Genomic DNA, 15075 nt, shown 5'->3' on the forward strand with positions numbered 1-15075 from the left:
TATGGTCACAACATAGCACTGACATTGGATTTGTGAAGTCAGCTCAACCAGTGAAAGTTGAACTCCGACCAGGAACAAAACCTCCATGGAAGCCTCAGTATCCTTTGAATGAAGAAGCAATCAAAGGGATCGAACCACAAATTGAAGGTCTTGCGAAAGCAAATGTTCTGAAGATAACACAGAATCCACAGAGTAATACACCTTTGTTGCCTGTGAAGAAGCCAGATAACTCTTATCGTTTAGTACATGATTTGAGAGCAGTAAATGAAGTAGTAGCAGACTTTGCAGCAGAAGTGCTAGATCCACATCTTTTGTTAGCCCAAATTCCTCCGGATGCAAAGTATTTCACAATATTAGATTTATGTGGGGCATTTTTAGTGTTCCACTAAGTATAGAAAGTCAGGGTTTATTTGGGTATACATACAAGAGGCAATTCTATGAGTATAAGAGATTACCACAGGGATATAAACATTGTCCTCACATTTTCAATAAAGTATTGAAAGATGATTTAGTTGGGGTAGATCAGAAGTTAAAAAGTACTGTCATTCAATACATGAATGATATTCTTCTTTGTGCACCAGATGAGGAAACATGTCATAAGGATTCAATTACTTTGTTACAGCTGCTGGCAGAGAAAGGGCACAAAGTCTCTCAGAAAAAAATGTAGCATTGTCAGGAAAGGGTAGAAATGATGACATTTTTGGGTATTGCAGGGTATTCCTCAGCATGGGTAGAGGACTATGCTAGTTTAACAAGACCTTTGAAAGCTATGATTAAAGGTACAGGGAATGCTCAGCTTTATTGTAATCTTTCCTGGACGCAGGGTGGCCTTTTAGCTTTTGAGACAATAAAACAAAGGTTACAAGAGGCTCCAGCATTAGCTCTGCCTGATTATTTTAATTTTTTTTTGTTATATGTGTCCACTTCTACTGAAGGAAAATATGCATGTGCAGTTCTTTGTCAGCCAACAGGTACGGGAACCAATCCCCAACCAATTGCTTATTATTCAACTGCTTTTTCAGAAGTGGAATTGGGGTTACCAAGTTGCTACAGAGCAATGGTGGGAGTGTACTTAATGTATGAGAAAGCATCATCTGTCACAATGGGTTATCCAGTGACAATTCTTACCCATCATAGTCTTAGAAATCTCTTAAACTTTGGTAAATATACTCTAACTATGCCTAGAATTAGAGATCATAGGCTCTTAGAACAAGAAGATGTCACCCTAGCGAGGTGCGTCACAGTAAATCCAGCTGAGAACTTGCCAACTCCAGAGGATGGTGAGCCACATGACTGTGTACGAGATGCAGAGAGGTATTCAAGACTTAGATCTGATTTGCAAGCTCTTCCGTTGCGTGAAGCTGAAGTGTAGTATTGGACTGATGGGTCCTGTTATCGTGTAGGAGATAAATTGAGGGCTGGCTATGCAATAGTAAGAGCCCAGGGGACCGACTTTGTTGTTGAAAAGGCTGAAGTAATTCCACAGCCTGCATCTGCACAACTTGCTGAACTTGTGGGGTTAACAGAAGCATGTTTGTTGGCTGAAGGCAAGTGAGTGAACACATACATAGATTCGGCGTATGCCCATAATGTGTGTCATTTGTTTGGATCAGTGTGGAAAAATCAGGGGTTTAAGAAAACTGATGGGTCACCAATACAGCATCATGCTCAAATAATGAAACTGTTGCATGCTATGATGAAACCTAAAGAAATGGCAATAGCTAAATGTGCAGCTCATAAAATGGATGCATCAAGGGTCTCACAAGGGAATAGAGCAGCTGATGAAGCTGCCAAAGCCATTACAGGAACTGACAAACTCTGGGAAGTGTTTTTGGTAACTCATGAAGTGGACTTCGAAGACAAGGTAACACTTAATGATGTACTTTTAATGCAGGAAGCTATTCCTGAAATAAATAAACAATTGTGGTTATATCGAGGTGCCAGCAGGGATTCTACTGGTCTCTGGAGAAACCATGAGGGGCTGATAGTAGCACCTCCGGACTTGTTAGGTCTGATGATTCAAGAGGCACAGGGGTTAGCTCATGTGGCTAGGGGAGAAGTCAGGAGGAAGATTACAAAGAGTATGGTTTTTGGGCACCATATTTGCTTGAACAGATTGATTATGTAATTGGCAGATGCACAATTTGTTTGAAAAATAATGTTCGCAGGGGGTTGATGGTTCCGCCTGGTTACATTCCAATACCAAGGGGTCCTATGCGTGAGTTAGTTGTGGACTTTGTTGACATGATAAAACCAGTTGAAGGTAAACGGTATATGCTGGTTGTTGGGGACAGATTTTCACAATGGCCTGAGGCATGTCCAACTAAGCGTAATGATGCTCAATCTGTTGCCAGGTTTTTGTGTAGAGAAGTCATAAGCAGGTGGGGACTTCCAGATCGAATATCCTCAGATAATGGGAAAGAGTATGTGGATAAAACAGTGAAATTAATTTTGCAAAAATTGGGAATTAAACAGCGTCTGGGAGCTGTACCATCCGCAAAGTCAAGGGATTTGTGAAAAAATGAATGGTGTCTTGAAAAATCGCATTGTTAAAATCTGTCAGCACACAGGTTTAAATTGGATAGCAGCACTTCCATTAGCATTAATGGTGTGTCGCTCAAGTGAGCTGGGTGATTTACACATGACTCCTCATTAGTTGATGACAGGCAGACGAATGCCAATGCCATGTTTGCGTACAAGTGGGAAAGGTCCAAGTTTATCCCTTTTAGAAGATGACATGCGAGCATATGTTTCATACTTAGCTAATTTACATAAAAGAATATCCACATACATTTCAGAAAAGCAAAGAAAAGAGGAGGAGCAGTAGAGGCTGGATGAGCAAAGGAAGAATACAGTGCAGCCTGGAGACAAGGTGTTTGTAAAGGTATTTAGAAGAAAATGGTATAACGAATGCAGAGAAGGACCTTTTGAAGTTGTTCGCAGTACTGGAATGGCAGTTCAAGTTAAGGGGTCTCCAACGTGGTATCATTTATCTCACTGTGTTAAAGCACCAAGTGAAGAGAAGCCTTTCTCAAAGGAAGGAGAGGTTGCAGGTTCAGGAGAACCAAAAGAACATGAGGGAGAACAGGTTGAAAATAACATGCAGGAAACAAACCAGAGTAAATCTCCTGAAGAGGAGATTGTCCCTGGTTTGGATGATGCTGATGACTCTGTGTATATTTGTAACAGATTGTAAATTTGGACAGATTGTAAACAAGACAAAAAGTTTGGATAAATTGAATTTCAATATGTCCCAGAAACAGCAGGTCCCATTCCAGAAAGCAGTAATTCCATTTCAAAACAGTTCAGGGACTTGGATCAAGAAAAGAGTCCAAGACCAGTTCGAAAAAAGGTTAGACCTAAACGGTATGAGAACTAAAGAGAATGAAACTTTAGAGAATTTTACTTTTTCAGTGTTGAAAGTTAGTGAGGGGGTAAATGGATCACATCTAACTACACTAGTGCCTTTGATAATTTCAACAACGTCATCACCTTTGAAGACGGTGATTAAAGTTAAATTAGGTAAAACAATTCATCTTCCCTGTAAATGTGGAAGATTTAATACAGGGAGTAATAGTCCTCCTAAGTGGAAAAATAGTCATGGTGAAGAAGTGGTGTTAACAGAACCTGAAGTTGATCATTTGCCTCATGACCAGAGAAAGTATCTTTTGTTTAATGCCTTTAGGTGGTTCAAAGTTAGAGATGATTGTTCAATTCTATTACGTAATGTTACATGGGAAGATCAAGGGGAATACACTTGTACTTATTTGGAGCCAGAGCTTAAATTTGTGCCATTTCAAAATGTGTGGAGAGAAGGGTACATAACTCGTACAGTGATAGTGATAATAAAGGACCCGAGTCCTATTGAAGTTTTTACATCTACTAAAAGAGTTCAGGACCAAACCACTATAGCAATGACTCTGAAGGTTACTAAAGAACAAATTAAGCCAATTACTTTAGCTCCAGAAATAAGTAAATGAAATAATGTAACAAATCAGATTACTATTTTAGATATGCCATTAAAGGAGATGAATATTTCTACACTGCCAATGATAACTTCTGCTTTGGGTACATCTGAATCTATCACAACTGTTGAAAATGGGAAAATAACAAGATCAAATAATGTTGTAAAAGTAACCCAGACTCCAGAAGTAATGTCCTTTCCATTGCAGAAGAAAGTAAACATAACACAGGGATCAGAGTTAAATATGGAGCATGAAGTGAATATAAGTCAAGTGGCTTTTAAAGCTAGAAACCCAATGGAAGACATGGATTCAAATGGTTTAGTAACCACTCAGAAAATCACTTTAGAAGGGCAGAGAGAGTTTTTTGATTTTGACTGCACCTCTGAAGAAATAACTGACCATTACCATGCATTACAGAAAAGAGAAGCAAAATGGAAAGCATATGGATTTGATTCTTCAGTGTTACAAATCACAGACCCATGGGCAGCTAGAAATTTATGGTTTCAGCAAATAACCCATTCCGTAAGATGTTGACTGGTCCATGTGTGGTGAAAGTTCCAACACCAAGCACATGGTCATCAGTTTTAGAGACAGTACCAGAACCACTGCATGCTATGTGTCAATCTTATGCTTTATCGTGGTTATTATATCAGCAAAACTCTGAAGAAGATAGAATAATGGCTTTATCAGTGCATTTGTTTAGACCTAGATTAAATTGTACTTGGTTGATGAAGCTGCCATATGTGAATTTCCTTGATCAGCATGAAAATATACTGACAGCACAGCCTGATGCGATGGAAGTAAAATCTGTGGGGACTAAAAACTGTTTTTGTTCCAATGATACTCACAATGGGCACAGGATGTTTATGGGAATATCTGATTGTGCTCGTTATATGATGAATTTTAAAGAGCCTAAACCTAAGGATGCTTTTTTTAAAGTGAATTTTCATACACCAGATAGCAAGCAGAGTAGAACATTAATGGTGCAGTATGACATTTTGCCTGTAAATGTAACTATAGGAAATTTTAAGGATATTTGGTGTGTTTGTGGAGATAAAGCATACATATTTCTACCATATGGGTGGACAGGCTGTTGTTATATGGCAACATTAAAACTTCCTTATGAGGTTTATACTCTCCAAAAAGTTGAAGCAACTGATGAAGGGAATTCTGAAGGTAATTCTGTGAGAAGAAAGAAAAGGGAAATGGCTCAGTTTCATAACTTGGAAGCCTATCATTGGAGAATAAGTATAGGAGAAAAATGGGGTATAGGATTATTCCCATGGTATGGTGTGACATTTTTAGCAGATCATATAGATAATATTACGTACACTTTACAAGGGTTTGCTAATGAAACAATAAGAGGGTTTCAGTATTTGTCAAATACACAAAAAAGTCACAGATTAACATTGTTAAAACATGGCATGGCTCAGGATTACATTTTAGCTAAGCAAGGAGGTTTATGTGTAGCTTTGAATCTAACAGGGGATGCCTGTTATACCTTGATTCCAGATAATTCTGATAATATGACTAGTGTTATAGAAGCTTTGAAGCATATAAGGGAGGCGTTTGGTCCATCAAAACATGCTGGATGGTCTGTGAATGCTTGGTTATTGGAGAAATTAGGACCACTAGGAGCAATGTTGGCTCAAGTTTTTGGAGCAGCTCTTTTAGCAGTGTGTATAATGTTTTGTTTTTGTACACTGTTGTTAACTTGTGCAAAAGCTATGATTTTGAAATGGGTTGGAGTTGTAATGCCTGGAGATCAAGTACAGATGCCATTATTAAGTAGAACCGACTCAGACAAACATGAGGAGGAAATTTTGGAAAACAACCTGGTGGAAAGATATCCATTTTGAATATCCACTATTATATATTTTTCTATTCACTTATGACATTATTCTTTTATTTTGTTAGGTTTATTATTTAGTAATCAATTATATTCTACGATGAAGTATACACTGTAGCTTATAAAAAGTATTAATCTATTAGTATTACTATTATTAAGTTGTATTTGATGTTTATTTGCATCTGTCATTTTTGCAAAAGATACTGGCTGTTATTTCTTTCTTCCAGAAAGGAAAAAGGGAGAAGACCACTGTAAGGGAGGATGGTTGTTCGAGATTCCTGAAATGCTACAGGGATCCAAAAACTCAAAAGAGGACAATAAAACAGAAGGACTTTGAAATAAGAATGGTGAAGACTTGCTGAAGCTCAATATGTCATCAACATCACATCAGAAGACATAATTGCTGAAGAGACAATATTATGTCATATGTTTCTATTGTATTGTTTATTATTAGTAATCTTTGATATTGATAAATCATTATACGAGTGATATTAAAAATGGTAACAACTGTTTATTATGAAGACTTATAGACTGATGAAATGTAATCTTTGAAAGTGTATTGAAATCTCAGATGTTTTTGTTTTTATCGATGTTAGGGCCAAGGGGTGTGTCAGGTAGGGACAGGTCCATTGGAAGGTCCGATGGGTCGACCAGCCTGAATTTGGACATTGGTTTGATTTTATTTTCTGAGATTTCTATACACATTTACTTAAGTCAACTCCCTACACATATAGAATAAATTTAATTGGACTGGAGTACAGTTTGTGATCGCCTAGGCAGAGGGATCATGGGGGAATTTTTCCTGTCTAAAATGTTTGAAGGATTTTCAAGAAAGATGGCTGCCTGGCAGGTTTTTTCGCCCTCACACTCCATGAAATTTTGTTACATCATAATGCAAGTGATGTTAAAATTGTGTGTAGGAAGGTATCACTTATTTGTTATGACATTAACATGTATGGGTTGCTTAATTTTACGAGACTTTAACAGTCTCGAAGGGAGGAAATTATGAGGTATATTTAACCATAAGGCCTTAAGCACAGTATTAAAAAATGTTCACTGTTCAGACATATGCTCTGTGTCTGTGTTCCACAGAGAGAAATGTTTAGGATAAGCTGTCAGTGAGGGTAAGAGACTATAAATTTTACCCCTCCCTTAAGAACATGCAAATGTAAACCAACCTCTATGATTACCATATTTGGAAAGGTTAGAGAACCATATAGATCGGGGTCCTAGCCAGGAGGGAGAGAGAGAATTTGAGTGCTGAATTGAACACTCCTCTCACGGGATCCTTAAGAACCAGTAAGACACTGTTTTGGTAAATAAAGATGTATTTACACCTTTAACCGTGTCTGCAGAGATTCTTTTCCATCACCTGTCTTCACAACACAGCAAAGTTAACAACACAATCTATTATGGTTGTGGAAATGTTGCATTGGAAATGTTCCCTGAAAGTGAAAAAAGTAAATTTCTCTTAGTCTTTCTTAGGTTAAAACAGCTTTCCTCTGATTGTTACCTTAACAATATTTTTCACTGACAATTTAATGTTCTTTGAAGGTTTATAGTTAGAGATTTCTTATAATCGTATTAACTCATTGCAAGTTATTGTCACGCCTTCGTCCTGTCAGTCTGTTGTCCCCGCCATGTGCTTTATTCGCACATGGCTATGTTTTGTTTATGTCCTTGTCTCCGCCCTCGTCCCGCCTCCTCGTCCGTGTCATGTGTTACCCGTCCTCGTTATCTGTCCAGGTGTTTCTCGTTTGTGTGAGTACTTAAGCCCTCTTGTTTCACGTCCTGTTTGTCGTTCATTTCACTTCATTATGTATTGTTCTCCGGTCTTGTCATGTCGCGTCGTTTATCTCTCGTTTCTAGTCAAGTCATGTTTGTTTCCTAGTTTTGTCGTTTAGTGTATTTTCTGTCTCAGTATTTTATGTCCTCGTCTTGTAGTTCCCTTTATAGTTTGCCTGTGTTTTGTTATATCTTTGGTTATTAAATATATCCCGTGTTTTAGCGAATGCGTCCGCCTCCTTCAATCCGCCCCTCGCTCCTGACAGAATGAACGACCCACTAAAGGACGCAGCTAGCACGGACTATTTTCTCAACGAGGCGTTCAGGAGAGTACAGGAGTTTCTAGCGGCAAAGGTGGGCGATCAACCTGCTGCCCTGCAATCTCATATGGGAGTTCCCCCCGAGTTTGAGGGGACTTCAAACGTTGAGGGTTTTCTGCTCCAATGCCGCTTATACTTTGACTATCTGACTGTTCCTGCGCCACACGAATTTATTAAGGTAATGTTCATGAGATCTCTTCTTAAAGGGATAGCACTGCAGTGGGCTGATCGCGTGCTGAGAGAGAGAGGCCTGCAGATTTCGGTGGAGACTTTCAGAGATCTATTGAGAGCCAGATTCTCCCGATCGGCTCTCGAGGTCAGCTCCGCAGGACCCTCTGTTCCCGAGGATTGCCCCCTCAGGTCCGGGGAAATTTTTGGGGGGGCGTTAAGGGTAGGGGCTGTTAGCCTCACCTCCGTACCTCTGAGGCCTGAGGCTAACAGGGGCGCACCTCGAGGTGATCTAATGGGTGCGCCTGTGAAACCCCCTAAACCCTTTACAGCTCCAGCGCGAGCCCGGCGAGCAGCACAAACCCCTGTCCTCGAGAGCGCGGCGCGCGGCTCTCCTGTCTTCGTGAGCGCGACGCGCGCCTCTCCTGCCTCCTTGGACGTCGTCGCAGGTCCCCCTGCCTCCTTGGACGTCGTCGCAGGTCCCCCTGCCTCCTTGGACGTCGTCGCAGGTTCCCCTGCCTCCGTGGACGACGTCGCAGGTTCCCCTGCCTCCGTGGACGACGTCGCAGGTTCCCCTGCCTCCGTGGACGACGTCGCAGGTTCCCCTGCCTCCGTGGACGACGTCGCAGGTTCCCCTGCCTCCGTGGACGACGTCGCAGGTTCCCCTGCCTCCGTGGACGACGTCGCAGGTTCCCCTGCCTCCGTGGACGACGTCGCAGGGCTTCCTGTCTCGGTGATGGCGGCACCCGCCGCTCCTGTCTCGGTGATGGCGGCACCCGCCGCTCCTGTCTCGGTGATGGCGGCACCCGCCGCTCCAGTGTCGGTGATGGCGGCACCCGCCGCTCCAGTGTCCGTGATGGCGGCACCCGCCGCTCCAGTGTCCGTGATGGCGGCACCCGCCGCTCCAGTGTCCGTGATGGCGGCACCCGCCGCTCCAGTGTCCGTGATGGCGGCACCCGCCGCTCCTGTCCCGGTGATGGCGGCACCCGCCGCTCCTGTCCCGGTGATGGCGGCACCCGCCGCTCCTGTCCCGTTGATGGCGGCACCCGCCGCTCCTGTCCCGTTGATGGCGGCACCCGCCGCTCCTGTCCCGTTGATGGCGGCACCCGCCGCTCCTGTCCCGTTGATGGCGGCACCCGCCGCTCCAGTGTCCGTGATGGCGGCACCCGCCGCTCCAGTGTCCGTGATGGCGGCACCCGCCGCTCCAGTGTCCGTGATGGCGGCACCCGCCGCTCCAGTGTCCGTGATGGCGGCACCCGCCGCTCCAGTGTCCGTGATGGCGGCACCCGCCGCTCCAGTGTCCGTGATGGCGGCACCCGCCGCTCCAGTGTCCGTGATGGCGGCACCCGCCGCTCCTGTCCCGGTGATGGCGGCACCCGCCGCTCCTGTCCCGTTGATGGCGGCACCCGCCGCTCCAGTGTCCGTGACTGTGGCTACGGCCGCTCCTGTCCCCGTGACTGTGGCTACGGCCGCTCCTGTCCCCGTGACGGTGGCTACGGCCTCTCCTGTCCCCGTGACGGTGGCTACGGCCTCTCCTGTCCCCGTGACGGTGGCTACGGCCTCTCCTGTCCCCGTGACGGTGGCTACGGCCTCTCCTGTCCCCGTGACTGTGGCTACGGCCTCTCCTGTCCCCGTGACTGTGGCTACGGCCTCCCCTGCCCATGTCCGTAGGTCGGCCCGAAGGACTTCAGGGCCGATCCCCAGAACTGTGCCTAGGCTGGTTCCTCAGACTGCCACACAGACATTAGCCAGTCCTGGGCACCCCCCTGTTATTTTGGTTCCCTTGTCAGTCCCTGTCCTGGTTCCCGTCTCTGTCCTTGTCCCTGTACCCGTGTCTGCCTTTGTCTCTGTCCCTGTCCCGGTCACTGTGTTTGTGTCAGTCCCTGTAAATGTCCTTGTACCTGTTCCCCTACCAAGTCCAGTCCAGTCTCCTGTCAGCCCTGTCCAGTCTCTGTTTCAGACCCCTGTCCAGTCTCAAGTCCCGTCTCCTGTCCAGTCCCCGTTCCAACCCTCGGTCCTGTCTCAAGTCCCGTCCCCTGTCCAGTCCCCTGTCAGTCCTGTCCAGTCCCTGTTTCAACCCTCTGTCTTGTCTCACGTCCAGTTCCCGTATCAGTCCAATGTCCAGTCACCTGTCTTGTCTCCGGTCCAGTTTCCCTTTCAATCCCCTGTCCAGTCTCCAGTCCCGTCTCCGTTTCAGTCTAGTGTCATGTCACCTGTCCTGTCTTCTGTCCAGTCACGTACCCCTGTCCAGTCCAGTGTCTTGTCACCAGTCTCTGCTCCCGTCCAGTCCCAGCACCGAGTCCTGTCACCTGTCCCGTCTTCCGTCCAGTCCCTGTTTCCATCCAGTGTCATGTCCAATGTCAAAAATCTCGTCAATTCCCATGTGTCCACTCCTGTCCTGTCCAGTCCGTTCTCGTCTCTTGTTGCCCCCCTTTGTCAGTCTCCTGTCATGTCCCGTGTCCCGTCTAGTATATTCGGTCCTGTCGTGTCCCCAGCTACTGTGTCTGTTCCCGTCCTGTCCTGAGTCCTGTCACCTGTTGGTTTGTTGTCCTGTCTTGTTTTTCGTGCCCTCTCCTGCGCCAGCTCCTGGGGGGGTTTAGGAGTACGCGCCCGGGAGTTGCGCGTTCTTGGGGGGGGCATCTGTCACGCCTTCGTCCTGTCAGTCTGTTGTCCCCGCCATGTGCTTTATTCGCACATGGCTATGTTTTGTTTATGTCCTTGTCTCCGCCCTCGTCCCGCCTCCTCGTCCGTGTCATGTGTTACCCGTCCTCGTTATCTGTCCAGGTGTTTCTCGTTTGTGTGAGTACTTAAGCCCTCTTGTTTCACGTCCTGTTTGTCGTTCATTTCACTTCATTATGTATTGTTCTCCGGTCTTGTCATGTCGCGTCGTTTATCTCTCGTTTCTAGTCAAGTCATGTTTGTTTCCTAGTTTTGTCGTTTAGTGTATTTTCTGTCTCAGTATTTTATGTCCTCGTCTTGTAGTTCCCTTTATAGTTTGCCTGTGTTTTGTTATATCTTTGGTTATTAAATATATCCCGTGTTTTAGCGAATGCGTCCGCCTCCTTCAATCCGCCCCTCGCTCCTGACAGTTATACTCATTGTATACACTATAAAATCTTTTGTGAACTGCAGTGGAACAATTTTTTTTTAAGGACACAAGGTGCACCTTGTGTCCATTAAGTGGAACAGTCAGCTGTGCAGTGTCAAAAGATGAGATTTTATCAAATGATGGTCATTTTAACATTCCATTAACTTTATCTCAGTATGTAGTTATGTTAATCCCCCCTAGGAGGCCTCAAACATTCCCATTTATTAAAAGCTAAAAAAAAAACTTTATCCAAATCACTCTGATTTGCTATGGTGGTCTAATTCAATAATGATAAAACTCCACTGCTTTGACAATTTCATACTGAGGCTAAATCCATGCAAGCTTAATGAATTTAAAAATGTTTATTTTAATCATCATCTTCACATGAACTTTATGAAAAAAGAAAAAAAAAACAAGAAAAATAAAAATCCAAACTTATTAGGGCTTCTCTGTATGTACCACCTGCAAAATAAACAAACAGACTTATAAGGTATTTCTTCATACTTATCAGTTCATATAAAGCATTGTTTCAGGCCACCCAAGCCATTCAGGCTTGTGATAAGGTTGCACTGTACAGCTTAGGTTTAAAGAGTAATGCCAGTGAAATTACTGAAGAATGTAGCGGAAGAGGAATATCTGCTTGCCTGCGAATCTCAGAAAAAATATTTTAGAATAACAATGTCAGAGTGAACAAGGGACTGTTTCACATAACTATTGCAGAAACAGCGGTTGTGATTGCGTGGTTTTGGGTTTAACTTTGAGAAATAAGAGATCTGCTCAATGTCATGTATAGCCCCGTACTGTTTTCCTGCTGTCTGTGTTTCATTGTTTCCTTTGTTTGTCATATATTTATAAGCACATGGCTCTTTGTTTTGTTCCTGTCTTCCTTGTCTCTGCCTTTGCTCCTCCCTCTTGTGCCTTCTTAAGTGTTCCTGCCCCCTTGTTATCTGTCCCAGGTGTTTCTTGTTTGTGTTGTCTTTTTATAGTCCAGGTCAGTGTTTCCTGTTTATGGGCCATTGTGGTTGTATGTATGTTTATGGTTCATGGCCTTGTTTAAGATTCTTGCTATGTTTTGGTTCTATGTTTATAGCAATCTTGTTTAGCGTTCTTGGTTAGTGTGTAGCCCTTGTGTTTAATATCCTTTTAGCCATCTTGTTTATAGTTTAGCCTCTCTGTTAAGTGTTTAGCCTGTTCTGTTTAGTTCTTGTTTAGTTTCTGTGTTTAGCCTTGTTTAGTGTTTATTGTTTAGTGTTTATTAAAGTCTCCTGTGATTTCCTCCTTCCTGTTCCTTGCTCCTTGACCTCCCCTACACCCATGTGACACTCAAACTTTATGACAAACCCTGACTAGCTATTCTAACAGCTAATGTTATTTCTCCTTTTCATGATGCAGTTCTCATATAACTTCATTTTGGAAAGGTTAAGAAATAGCAAGATAAAGTATAAAATAAAAAGTAATAGATTAATCTTAAATTTATTATTGAATTAAATATATATATTTTTGTATAATTTAGTTGAACACAATCAATGAATCCACATATATCGATGGTGTATCTTTATTTCAAACGTTGATGTGAAATAGGTGATTCTTTCCTAATATGTGTCTAAAGAATAACATGCATATACTCCTTTAGACTATATGTATAAAAAGGTTAAAAGAAAGTTAATGTAACATTCACCTGGAATGTTTCAGACTAACATCGGGATAACTTTTATCAAGGTCACGTAGCCTTTATGGAAAGTTTATTGATGTTACTGTGAGAAAGTTTGCTTCTAACATAAGAGAACCTTTACATAACTTTAGCCAAAATTGTGGGAACACTCACTGTTAGCTGGAAAATTACTCCAACTTGTGTCCTCATGTCTGTTTAAGCTCTTATCCAGCAACTGTGTGTGTGTGTGTGTGCATGATAGAAGACCTTTCCTCTTTTGGAGGTGGCAAATATTGAGGAAATGAATTAGTTAATACAGGGTCTACTGCCACAGATCAGGCCATTCCTGTGGGTCTTTCCTGCCGCGGCCACCACTCCTGTTTCTTCAGAATTTGGCCGTCATGTTATTCCTGTCACTATAGCAGTGCCTGAAATGTATGACGAAAACACTAGCGAGTGTCAAAACTTTGTATTACAATGTAGCTTGTATATGGAACATCACCCAAAGCAGTTTCATACCGACACGGACAAAATCCATTTCTTTGTGTCATTATTAATGGGCAAAGCTAAGGCATCCCTTCCTGGATCAGGGCCTTGTCGTGGCGGAAGGGCTTTTGTGGTCTCATGACCTCCAGGGCTATGTCGTTGGGAGCCGTTAGCTCCCAGTAGATTCTCCCAGGGCGAACAGGTCTGGAGTGAATATCCAGACAAACACGATCCAAAAAGCATCCCTATGAGTACAACAGCTAGAACTAAGTGTACCCTGCCCAGGAGAGGGTTACCGGGACCTACCCCTCTAGCCAGGCCTGGGGGTAGTGTCTGACAGCGAGTGCCTGGTGGCTGGTCAGCCCATGTAACCAGGCTGGGCTCAGCCTGAAATGGCAGCGTGGGCGGATCATGTGGGCTCACCACCCACAAGATCCAGAGTAGGGGTGCGGTGCAATGCCCACCGGGCACAGAGTGGGGGCGAAGGGGCACTTGGTGTCGTGGAACCTGTCAGTGGAAACTGGTTCTTGGTACGTGGAATATAACTTCACTGGGGGGGGGAAAGAGCCAGAGCTGGTGCGTGAGGTTGAGAAATACCAGCTAGATATAGTTGGGCTCACACGGTGTGGGCTCTGGAACCAAACTCTTCAATAGAGATTGGTCTCTCTCCTACTCAGGAGTTGCACAGGGTGAGAGGTGCTGGGTGAGTATGGGGATAATTACAAGTCCCTGGCTGGTAGCTGTACAGCTGGAGTTTGTCCCAGTAAATGAGAGGGTTGCCTCAATGCTGCTCCGGCTTGCAGAGAGGAAAACTTTGGCTGTTGTGTGTGCATATGCACTGAACTGCTAAGAGTATTTGGCCTACTTGGAGGTAGTGAGTGGAGTTCTAGAGAGGACTCCATACACTAAGTCTATTGTTTTGCTGGGGGACTACAATGCTCATGTTGGCAATGACTGGGAAACCTGGAGAGGAGTGATTGGGAGGAACGGCCTGCCTGATCTGAACCTGAGTGGTGTGCTGTTCTTGGACTTCTGTGCTAGTCATGGTTTGTCCATAACGAACACCATGTTCGAAAATAAGGTTGCTCATAAGTGTACTTGGTACCAGAGTACCCTGGGCCAATGGTCAATGATCGACTTTGTGGTTGTGTCTTCTGATCTGAGGCCATAAGTTTTGGACACTTGGGTAAAGAGAGGGGCTGAGCTGTCAATCAATCACCATCTGGTGAGGTGTTAGAGCCGATGGCGGGGAAAGTTTCTGGACCTGGTAAATCCAAACGTATAGTGAGGGTGTGCTGGGAAAAGCTGGCAGATGACCCTATAAGGATGGATTTCAACTCTCACCTACGAGAGAACTTCTCATATGTTCCGGAGGAGGTAGGGGGAACAGAGTCTGAATGGACCCTGTTCCCCAGGTATTGTGGAAGCGACTGCATGTGGTCAAAACCTTGTGGACACCACAGGTGAGGGAAGCTGTCAAGCGGAAGAAGGAGGTTTTCGGGCTTGGCTGGCTCTGGGAACTTCCGATCCTGCAGATGCGTACCCACAGGTGAAAAAGGCTGCAGCTGTGGCAATTACTGAAGCAAAATCCAGAGCATGGGAGGAGTTTGGAGAGGCCATGGAGAATGACTTCCGGGCGGCCTCAAAGAGGTTCTGGAAAACACTCTGACAGCTCAGGAGGGGTAGGGAGGACACTGTTCAAGCTGTGCTCAGTAAGGATGGTGAAACTCTAAACTCAACTGAGCGTATTGTTGGGCATTGGA

The sequence above is a fragment of the Hoplias malabaricus genome, chromosome 1 (genome assembly GCF_029633855.1).
Source record: "Hoplias malabaricus isolate fHopMal1 chromosome 1, fHopMal1.hap1, whole genome shotgun sequence".
NCBI lineage: Eukaryota > Metazoa > Chordata > Actinopteri > Characiformes > Erythrinidae > Hoplias > Hoplias malabaricus.